Source organism: Prenolepis imparis, unplaced genomic scaffold, assembly GCF_030444845.1.
Source record: "Prenolepis imparis isolate NDT839.2.m4 unplaced genomic scaffold, iyPreImpa1.0 SCAF_4, whole genome shotgun sequence".
In the NCBI taxonomy this organism is placed as follows: Eukaryota; Metazoa; Arthropoda; class Insecta; order Hymenoptera; family Formicidae; genus Prenolepis; species Prenolepis imparis.
The window spans coordinates 2,534,191-2,546,950 of NW_028141162.1; the positions used below are offsets into that span (position 1 = coordinate 2,534,191).

The 12,760-nt window shown below is 34.4% G+C and overlaps 1 protein-coding gene across 1 annotated transcript in view; it reads right to left on the reverse strand.

Moving 5' to 3' along the window:
• Sei (potassium voltage-gated channel seizure) overlaps positions 1 to 12,760 on the reverse strand; it is a 105,007-nt gene that overhangs the window by 88,637 nt on the left and 3,610 nt on the right.

Consider the following 12,760-nt stretch of genomic DNA (forward strand, 5'->3'; position numbering starts at 1 on the left):
CGGATAGATACAGTCGAAGTAGAAAAAGACAATATTCGTCGGACCCGAGATACAAATTTTAGATTAAAAATTTTTTTCTGTATATTAGAATAAATATATATGTATTTTTTTATGTTTTTGTTTCACAATCTATAATGCAAGATCACTGACGAAAAGAAATTCTTATAACACGGATAGATACAGTCGAAGTAGAAAAAGACAATATTCGACCGACACGAGATACAAATTTTGGATTTAACATTTTTTTCTGTGCATTAGAGAATAAATATATATATAAATTTTTTTATATATTTGTTTCACAATCTAATGCAAAATCACTGACGAAAAGAAATTCTTATACCGCCGATAGGCACAGTCAAAGTAGAAAAAGTCAATATTCGACAGACATAAGATACCAATTTTAGATTTAAAATTTTTTTCTGTATATTAGAATAAATAAATATGTATTTTTTTATATTTTTGTTTCACAATCTATAATGCAAGATCACTGACGAAAAGAAATTCTTATAACACGGATAGATACAGTCGAAGTAGAAAAAGACAATATTCGACCGACACGAGATACAAATTTTGGATTTAACATTTTTTTCTGTGCATTAGAGAATAAATAAATATATAAATTTTTTTATATTTTTGTTTTACAATCTAATGCAAAATCACTGACGAAAAGAAATTCTGATACCGCCGATAGGCACAGTCAAAGTAGAAAAAGTCAATATTCGACAGACATAAGATACCAACTTTTGATTAAAAATTTTTTTCTGTATATTAGAATAAATATATATGTATTCTTTTATATTTTTGTTTCACAATCTATAATGCAAAATCACCGACAAAAAGATATTCTTATAGCGCGGATAGACACAGTCAAAGTAGAAAAAGACAATATTCGTCGGACACGAGATACAAATTTTAGATTAAAAATTTTTTTCTTTATATTAGAATAAATATATATATATATTTTTTATATTTTTGTTTCACAATCTATAATGCAAGATGACTGACGAAAAGAAATTCTTATAACGCGGATAGATACAGTCGAAGTAGAAAAAGTCAATATTCGTCGGACCCGAGATACAAATTTTAGATTTAAAATTTTTTTCTGTATATTAGAATAAATATATATGTATTTTTTTATATTTTTGTTTCACAATCTATAATACAAGATCACTGACGAAAAGAAATTCTTATAACACGGATAGATACAGTCGAAGTAGAAAAAGACAATATTCGACAGACACGAGATACAAATTTTGGATTTAACATTTTTTTCTGTGCATTAGAGAATAAATATATATATAAATTTTTTTATATTTTTGTTTCACAATCTAATGCAAAATCACTGACGAAAAGAAATTCTTATACCGCCGATAGGCATAGTCAAAGTAGAAAAAGTCAATATTCGACAGACATAAGATACCAATTTTTGATTAAAAATTTTTTTCTGTATATTAGAATAAATATATATGTATTCTTTTATATTTTTGTTTCACAATCTATAATGCAAGATCACTGACGAAAAGAAATTCTTATAACGCGGATAGATACAGTCGAAGTAGAAAAAGACAATATTCGACAGACATGAGATACAAATTTTAGATTAAAAATTTTTTTCTGTAGGTATATTAGAGAATAAATATATATATAAATTTTTTTATATTTTTGTTTTACAAAATCTAATGCAAAATCACTGACGAAAAGAAATTTTTATACCACGGATAGGCACAGTCAAAGTAGAAAAAGACAATATTCGACAGACAGGAGATACAAATTTTAGAATTAAAATTTTTTTCTGTACATTAAAAATAAATAAATTGTATATATTTTTTCTTGTTTCATACAGTCTAATGCAAGATCACTGACGAAAAGAAATTCTTATAAATCTTAATAAAAAGAAACGAAAATTAATGGTAATGTTCTAGAGGCAATGCTTTTAAGGCAGTCGAGCTGAGGACGCGAAAAATAATGACTCACAGATACGCAAGACTGGTTGAAAAATTCTCTTACAAGCAAATGTTCTATTTTAATGAGATAAGCATGTCTTCTCATACGCGGTAACTTTTAATAATTTTTCTCACGCAAAATTATCGTTCTGTATTGTTACAGAATTAATTACAGACGCGCTGTTTCACGATCTAGATACTGGTCGTCGCGGTTTACGTGGGAGGACGTGGATATTCCCGCTCGCTCGAATATCTCGCCGAGTGTACGGCGTGCGATCGAGATATTAATACGCGCGACCGTTTTCAAGTGCATTTCAAGTGCCGGCGTTATGGCGCACCAGAATCCAACAGAAATGTCAGTCGCGTCGAGCGTCACAACTGCTTTGCGTGCCATAGGCGCCACCGTGTCCTCATATTCCACCGCGTTACGTACCTGAGCATTCTAAACAAAGGACAATTGGGTTTAATGAAGCCCAAATTGAAAATACAACGATACGCGCGCGCGGTATGCGCAACGCATAAGATTAATCATCCGCTGTCGGATGTCCAAAACAACATCACCTTGCATATCGCGTGACTGCCTTCTTTTCGTGCCGTGTATATCGCCGCCATGGATTACGTCTTATTGAATTACTCTAAAGATCGACTCTATAAAAAAAAACTATATACACTGTCGTTTGTTATAACGATGTGATGGAGTAATATCCTCGAAATAATATATGTATTTTATATTGTAACTATCAACGCGGGGGTTAATTAATTATCGTGGAGCGTGGTTTAATTTTTAATCTCGGTTAAGTAAGCTTTAGTGTTTTTGCACGTATTGGAATATACGTACACATGAACGTAATAATTATTGATCACAGTAATATATTATCCAATATGGCACGTGTGGCATATGTGTGTGTATGTAATACGTGCCGTGCAAGAAAATATTTTTTAATAAAATATGTCCACAAGAAGGATAATAATAAAATAATTTTCTAGTTAATATCGCATGTACATAAATAAAATTTTAATTTGACAAAAATAAATTTCTCACATATATCTTTCATTTTATATTCATTTAATTTTCGCCACGTGGAAAAGTAAACTTAATATAGAATATCTTATCATACTAATAATTAAGCAGAGATATGATATTCTTTCTCACAATAGATATGATATATCGATTACAAAGTTACTCTTCGCGAGGGCATTTGCGATTAAAGATATCTGGATTAATTATTGCTCGCGCCTCTCTCTCTTTTACATCAATTGTTCGTATTTCATCCCTCCCCCCCCCTCCTTCCCTTTGCAGAAGCGATCGTGATATAGCACACGACAAAGCTAATTAACATTACGAAGCGCGTTTGCGAATGCGATCATTTTGAATATTGCGTGACTGGGCTCTCTTAGTCGATGCTTGCGCGAGATACGACACGATATTACGTTACACCGAAATGCTGCTCAACGTGCAATTTTGATTTCATGCCACTCAAGAAATTTCTCAATAATCGTTATACGTTATCAACACCTCTCAATTAAAGACCTCTCAATGTCAAATTGATCATTAATATCATTTCATCACGATATCTCTCGCCTGCGTTCTTGAATCATAACTTTTACACAGATGTGTGCTGATGAGGTAATAAATGAATATTTTATATATTTTTTTAAATTGTATATACATTAATTTTATAACAGTAAACTATTTTATTTTCTCGATAAATCTAGAGTGCCAGATGCATCTGTATAGCCTACTGTCGAATGATCTGGATAAAGAATTTACGACTGCCGAGAAAAACGTGACTCAGAAATAGAAATTGAAGCTGCATCTCCTCTCTCTCTTTCTTCCTCCCCCCCCTTCTCTCTCTCTTTTTCACTATGCGAGCAACATTTTAATCGTGATTAAAATGTTTATTATTCTTCAGCTACAACTAGCGAAGAAACATCATTCACCGCCATGTAGGTGAGATTGATTAATGTGATCAAGAGTGATCACTCACATTTTTCCACCTGCATAACGCGATGAAATTGCAGGGACAATCATATGTGTTCGTAAATGCAATCATTCTATCAAAGAGATATCTAAACTTTAAAAAATTATGATGCTATCCTGCATTTATAACAATGTTTTTTATGTCAAAAACAGATATAAAAATAAATAAGACATATGTATATAATTGTTGCTCATGATCCTTGCTTATTCTTTCTATTTAAAGATTATATTTTCGCAGAAAAAATTTAGATAACAGGATAATATGATGAAATTAACAAAGCCTTGTTCTAAACAAGATTTAGATGCAGCGACCTGCTTTGTTTCGCGTCATGTTTCACTCATTATTACAGCAACATGCGCAGAATATATATTCAAATACTTATACTTTCAAATTGGCACGCGTGGATATAATTAGAAAAGCACTTTATGATAATAAATTACATTTTCTCTATTACAAATGTAACGTTTCGCATTATCGTTGATGCGAAACATCAATGTATCCTCTGGTGCAGTTTTCCGAGCTTGCAGCTTCAATTCTATCCCCGACTCGAATAACATTTTCTTTCTTTCGATCCTTCTGGAGGCTTTCCGCGACTATAAAGGGATCGTGAGAAAAATCTACGGCGCAACGAAAATCTCGCGATAAAACTCACCCGGTGAAAATTCTCGCGAAACAAAAATCGCTTCGAATGAGTCGAGTTTAAAGAGGAACGGGAAACGAAGGAGAACCAAAGTAGCAGCGTAAAGGGAGACCACCTAGGTGTAAGACCTCTTTTTACCCGTGGCAATTTTATCGGCCATAAATTAGAAATAGAATTCGTTGAGTTCGCATCTCGACGGCAGGGCTAATGTGGCCCTTTGCCAAGGATGTCACTTAGCTGAATTACTTAGCTTCGTCGTTCGACATAGACTGACCGCGCGAGCCGCCCTTGTCTCTTTGAACCGCTAACTTGATCGTGAACGACTTGTGTACTGCCTCTTTTGCAGCGTTAAACTTTTCGTAACAGATTCCTCGTTTGATCCAGAGTCAATTTTTCCTTCATATAAATGTCGCGATATCAATCATAGCTTTTGAGATATTAAAAGTTATAAATTCTAAAATTCTAACTGTCTAATCTTAAAAATTTAGAGAATGTAATTTTATACATATGTTTAAAAATTCACACAGTTATTAAAATAAATAATTCGTACAATTAAAAGAAAATATATTGAGTAGAAAAATCATTAGTCTTAAATATAACAATGGAATAAAATTTAAACCATGCATTTATGTGAGCGTAAATGTTTAAAGGCACAGTCATAAAGTCAGAACAAGCAGTGATCGATGGAGTGTCTTCTCAACCATTCGCCACTTTTTTCCTCCTCACAACGTTACTCATCATTGCGTTTTGTCAAGCTGTTCCGTTCGAGGGGGGACACCAACGCGAAGAATGCAACTCGCATTCGGTGCCAAGAACGCATTGCGCTATATGGTCGCGGCACAGAAGAAAATAGAAGTTCTACGAAAGAACGACAACTTTAAGATCTGCGAGATGTAACTCAGCCATCGGAATATTTCGGGCGTCTGCGTCATTAGGAAAGAAACTTGAAATTATCTTAGCATTTAACGAAGGAAACGCGTATCGATACGTTTCGATTCAGCATAATTTTTAGCCATTTTAATTTAAACAAATATGAATATCACGTCAATCATTATACAATATAATCAGCGCCTTTATCATTGATATTTTATCAATATATGCATACGCATAAAATTGATTCAAGATTCGAATTGAATATTGATTTCGCTTTATGCGGAAATCGGTTTATTTTGATCCGCGGAGAATCGCGAATACCATTGATATACAACGATAACAACGGAATTAAACCAATGACTTTTGTCGAAGGAAAATAAGCCGCAGAACGCCTTTGCCATCCGATAAAAACACAGATGCATCTCGCGCGAATAAATTTTTATTAGCGATTGCCCGAAAAGTATCTCCAAGGTTCACGGGCGCGGTACGAAGCGAATTCAAAGGAAATCGCGGCGAGAAATAATAAACCTGGCCGCGCGATCTTGAACGTTACACGAAACTTGACTTCGAAATTGCAAGCGGAGTCGCGGAGGATGCAATAATTACGATGCACTCGAGCGATTCGATGGCATCAAAGCCACTCGTTAAGACGAATCGCAGCATTTCTGGTAAGTGCAAGTCCGCGAACGCAATAGCACCTGCCAGCTAATTTACAAGATAAATTGGAAATCTTTGTGCGCACTTCCGGATAGTGTTTCCAAAATTCCTTCGTAAATAGAAATTTTATATACTCGACATAACATTCCTTTTGCATGCCTTTTTAATTATGCGTGATATTTTCATGAGAAATAATTCTGCTTTTAATTATGCAGAGACATATTTACGATGTATCTTCTGACAATTTTTAAATACCATTGCATGTATGATATGATAATTAATATGGTTAAATATATAATTAAATTGTTAATTTAAATATTCACGAAGGAAACTGCACGAGATGCAACAGCATTTGCTACGCCACTGAACGCTGCAGGCGCATTCGTCTCGTATTAACGCAATCTTCAAAGCTGTTGGATCCCGCTGGTAAAGGGAAACATACCGACATTAATGATCTTTTCCACGCCTCTCGCACGATCGAGTAAAATAAACGGCTAATCCATCTGGTAGCAGCGAGAAACGTTGCACAAAAGAAATCAGAAAGTCAATGTAGATCCAATAATCTATTTGATTAGCCATCTGTGAGCCACATTTTCACATATTTCCGTGACACTCAAGGACGCGACAAAAACTCTCGAGAATAAAATTTCAAACGTGTAAAGTGCCAAATCAAACAACGTTCGTGGCTAATAATGTCAATATTACAAGCTGCCAATATGGTGCAGATCGCAAAAAGCGTGCAATAAATAAGCGAATATTCTCCAATTTCTACGCAGTTTTTTGATAGAAAAACATCTCTTTAACACTTAACAAGTCTGAAAGTTCTCACTTTCTTTTAAGTTTATTTTCCGTGCGGAAATATCTTTCGCTGCGCTCTGAATTTTTTCAAACGCAGAGTAAGCGATTTGACGTTTAGGCGTACATTTGAAAACTAAAAAATTGACGTGTCGGACGTGAATTTTACTGTATACTAAACTCGATACGTGCGTGGCATTTTACGAGTCCGCGCGGACTTTTATTTTGTTGGAATATAAAAGATTTCGCAACGCGCGAAAATATGCGAACCATTCGGCGGTCGACGATGAATCTGGCAATTTATCTATCATTCAAAATCCGTCGTGACAAATAGTTGTCAGATGCAAAGTAATTCATCCGAGTCTCAATAAGGATTAAGAATATATATACCCACGCGATTATATAATATTTCTATATATTTTATATTTTAAACATTATTAGTTTATTATATTTTTGTTATATGTATATTTTATTATATTTTTACTAGAGAATATATTCTCGCTAGAGAATGGTCAGTATAAATATATATTCGACGATCTCTTTGGCTGCTTTATCATTGAGCTATTTTTCACTAACCTCGACCCCGAGATCGTCGATCGACGACAGCCAAGTGGTTACATATTTATCAGCATCTCGATAGTAAGGTCATCGGGAATGGACTAATAAATGATAGGGATATATAAAGAAATTTTTAGTACAAAAAATTAAAATAAAACGTGGAATTTTCGCGATCGTATATGTTCGCTGACGGATTCTCGTCTTCAAGTTCATTGGAAAAAGTATCCGTGCGAATAGTTGTCATCACAAATCATACCGACACTCGTGGAAAAAACGAATCTGGCGGATGTTCTCGAGGACCGTGGAGAATTTTAAATATCCATCCTGGCGACTGTCCAAAGTTTCTGGACGAATTTACACGCGCGTACATACACGCGTCACGCGACGAAAATTGTGAGCGAGATCCGCGCGAATCCGCCGGCGATTCATTGTGATTTCCGTCAACTCGCCAGGAGTCATTGTCATCTGGGAAGAAACTTTCCCTTCGTTCTCCGTAGCAGGAGAAAACGGCTAAGCCGCGCGTGACATAGCCGTCGCTTTTTTGTACGTCGCGATTTTCGAGAGGCAACATAGTACAAAAGTGGGTCACTCGCGAGGTCCCGCGATCTAATCGGCCCTGGATCCGCTCGATTTGATAAATCAGTCCGCTACCTTGCGCTATGTAAATCTCTTCGAGGTGCCCGCGCGGAGATGAAAAATCACTGGTCGCCAGTCGCGACAAGTAGTAAAAACAGAAAAATGAGCGATTACGTGAGTTATATAAGAAGCGGTCTAAATATAAATCATCACCGATCGCGGAAAGCTACATTAATGCTATATTACATAATTTTACGTGCACGTAATGTCGTACAATTTTTTTTCCGTCACGTTTCTCGACGACTGAAATAAATAGTGCTACGCGAAATAAGTAAACAAACCGTTTTTCGGCAAATCGAAAAGGTGAATCAATCCTCAAAGTTGCGATCGATCCTGACCGGAAGCGCAACGTATCGAATCAACGTCTCTAATGGAAATTTTAGAGTCACGTTGTGCAATGTGAACACTGGACGTGCAAAAGCGTCGAGGAAAGCGAAAAGTTCAAAAGGGTTGAAAACGCGACGGAACTTAAGTGGCTGATTGATCTACCGTAATGGTGACTTTTAACGCTCCCAGCGCTCGCTCGAGTGTCAGAAGGACTTTCAGATGGATGCTAAATAAAGGATCGCTCGGTCTCGTCGCTTAAAGCCGATTATGCCTGCCTTGAACAACCAGCTGGTTATTAAATCATATATCTTCGTTCTATATTTATATTGAAATTATGACTTGAGGATTTATAATTTCATTAGTATATAAACGCGATACAAGAATATCTAAGAAATAAGAATATCTCTCAGCGTTATTGTTCGTGCAACATATAATTACTGGAGTAAATCACGTCTCTTTGAATTGATCGTAAACACGCGAACGCGATTCCCATGAGTGACAGCACGTCTATTGCCCCTGTCGACAAATAGGAATGACAGATTGCCGTCTATTGTTCCGCAGAAGATTAAGTAACTTCTAGATAAGAGACGATGGTAAAGCTCATCGTCAATCGAAAAGGAAAGAGAATTCTAAGCGTCGCAATTGTCGACTTTTAATAGCTTCGTACACGAAAAGGAAAGCTCCTGTGCCAGGTTCCCGGTGTCACATATTATCGGTTATCGGTTTGGAGCCTCCACTGTCCGTTCTGCGTGCGTGCACACATTTTGGAGTATTTGTCAAATGAATCTTGTCTGTCCTTGACACGTATGGCATTCGAACGCGACTAGAGAGGAGAATGGAGCTTTATAATTAAAACGCCATAAAATCGCCTCTATCAATTTATAATTTATATATTTTCTGTATAAGAAAACTGTAATTTAATGTCATTATTGAGAATAAGAAATGTAACAAATATTATTTGAATAAAATATTTTTAACGATGTAGTTTAACGATATTATATTTTAATGTGCTTTTTAATCAGTTCTTCGAGCGTATAAAAGACAGCACATACATATGTAATAAAGCACGACAGACTTTTATATCGGAGTCGACATTTATATGAAGAGAAAAGCTCTTTTCTACATTTAAAGACCAAAGAAATATTGCTTGAAACTTGCTTGAAACTTTTACAAATTCCATCAAGTCCGCAGACCCTATTATATAGCAGGAAAAAAGTTAAGTATATTCTTCGGGATCTCAGATAGAGGGTCCGCAAATTTAAGTTGGATCGTCCTATAGCGGGCTTGGAAAATCGGCCGATTACGTTGCGGGAGAGAAGAGAATCGAGCGAGGAATTTGGCATTCGTTCGATAAAAAGATCTATTTCTAAAAAGATCGTCGATTTATCCTTCACCTCTCTCCCTAAATTGTTTAAGTTTTTGTGGTGCTGCGACGGATGCAATTTGCAGCGGGAAACGGATCGACCCTGCGACGTCGTGCTCGATTACCGTTCAAGAAGACAGGTGAAGAGTATGGAGCACATGTGTAACGCGATCGGTCGTAAGGATCGTTAGGTCACGACGGAGGTATATAGGAAAAGAAAAAAAAAAAGGGTGAACGCGCGTGCCGGAAAGGACAGACAACTAGTGCTGTAGAGGAGACGTCAGATTAGAAGCCACGACATACTTGACTGGCACACATACATATTTTTTATTACATAAATTAGTGCACGAAGGTCTTCTCTCTGGAGGGAAGTTATCGCGTTAATGCCTATTACCACGCACCCCTTTTCCGCGCGCCTGCCGCGGGTGAGTCTGTCAAGCGTGATTTGGTCGCATAAACTTTCCGTATGAATGTGAAAGGAATGAAAATTGAATGAGCTTGAACATCGATTGCTATCGGCGCGTTGACACGAAAATGACCTTAAAAAAATACACGCGTAATCGAGGAATTCTTCGAGCGAATTTACACAGTTGAAAAATTTGTGTTAAATTTAACAAATATTACATGTCCCAAACGGTCCACAGAAATTTTTGTGTTAATTTAACATAATACGGATATGTTAAATGGTGACATGAATATTGTGTTAATATTTTAACATAAAATAAATGTAAACTTCAAATAAACTTAAAATAAATTTTGTGTAAAATTAATATAGTTTTAATGTAAAAATTAACTAAAAAAATTGTTAATTTTACATTTTATCATCCCCACTTATATTATAAAGTAAAATTAACATTTTTTTCTGTAAATATTAACAGATAAATCTTGTCACTAATAATGCGGAACATATTTATTGTGTAAAATTAAAGATAGATATGCATTGTGTTATTTTTACACTTTTTTTTAGTTGTTTTAATAATTTAACATTTGAATTCAATTAACATAACAGCAATATGTTAAATTAACACATGAATGTGTTAAATATTTAACACAACAATTTTAACGGGGACCGTTTTTAACAAGAAAACACAAATTTTCCAACTGTGTACACTCTTTCGTGGTAAAAGATTACTCATCGTCTTTTCAAATTCCCTTCATAAAACTTTGCGTGGACTAGCATTTCTTTAGAACTTTAGATTATCGATCTTTTCTTAGCTAAAATATGTTAAAAAACTTAAAAATTTTTGATGTTAAAATTATTGATGTTTAATTCATATTTTATAGAATCATTATTTCGATATTTAACATTTACAATAGAATAAAATAACGACATATTGGTAGCAAAAAGTTAATATTTGTACATTGCCACATCAAGAAAAAATTGTGTGAACACTGAAAATAAATTTAATCCTATCGAGAGAAAATTGCCTGTCGCAATGCTGTAAAAGTTGTTGAACCAATATGGAAAAATCCAATATATAAAATCGTTATTCAATCATATTATATATGCTTCATTTTTCTACCGTGTGCCAATAAATTTGACACTTTCGCTCGGCATATAGTCTCATCGTTCAGGAAAATTGTAGCCATTTATTTAACGATTAAAGGAGACTAATGTCGCATTTGCTATACTCGCCGTAACATTATACTTACTGTGTAGCGTCATATATTAAATTAAGCGAGAGCCAAGAATTCTTTCGCAATATATGCAACGCAATAAAAGCAATTTTGTTTATTGTCAATGTACTGGCAGTTTTTGATCGCAACAAAAGATAAACGTGTTACTGAAATGGAAAAACACACCGATGTTTTGAAATTATCCAATTACGAATCTCGACTTTGCTTTTGCCCTGATGTGATCGGTACCTATAATAACTTCGCACAAAATATTCTCAATGAATTCGATCTGATTGTCTCAGAACATTCAAAATAATAAAAAATCTAAACACTCAAGTTAATAAATAAATTATTAAAATTTACACATATTAAAAGAATTGCATATTTGTTTCTGTATTGCTTACTTTTTCTCCATAAAATAGATTGTCTGCGCGGACATAAAAAATGCAGAAATAAAAGCAAAAGCGACAGTCTTACTCCGGCGTAAATTTAAATCCTCTATTCAAAGAATTCTCCAGCCTTCCTGAACGACTTTAATTCTAGCTAACCATTGAGAAAATGCAAGCTGCGCAGAATCGCATTTACGGCTGAAGGGGCTTATACATTTCGCAATATTTAAAATATATTATTTTATGCTTAGAAAATCAAGAAGAAAAATTACGAAAACTAATAATATAACTAATAAATAATTAATAATATTATATAATTAATAAAATAACTAGTAATATATATAAATAATATTAAATTGTATAAATAAATAAAATTTCTCAACTACTTTGCTCGACATATATCTACAACGTTTCATATTTAAGTGGAAACGTAGATTTATTTGCAAACTCCAAGAGATTCGATATAACTACGCGCAAATGCATATATTAGCATTTAGTTATGGCAATGAGTTTCATTGTGCGATATATCGCGTTTTTGTCAGCTGTACGATTAATATCGCATCATAAATATGAAATTATTTAATAACAATTCAATCAGTTAACCTTGAGTTATAATATCGAAAGAATATATATTATGCATGTGTCGTATAATATTGCAAGAGACTGATACCATCCTAATACTACGAATTTTGAATCTGTCTATCTACAGCTGCAGTCTAAACATATTTGATTTATAATTTTATGTCTGCGTAAAATTGCCATTCGCGATTTTGTTACTAGTAAAAAAGTCATGAAATACATCATATATGTCACTCTGTGATATAAAATATATGATCTTTAGATTATAGAGTGTCATATATTAAGGTGCACATACAGAATATTCGTATCTAAACGAGCAATCCCTTCAAGGACTATTCTTGTCAATAAATCGCGACTATGCAAAAGAAATCGTTGCTGAAACAAGCATATATAGCGATAGA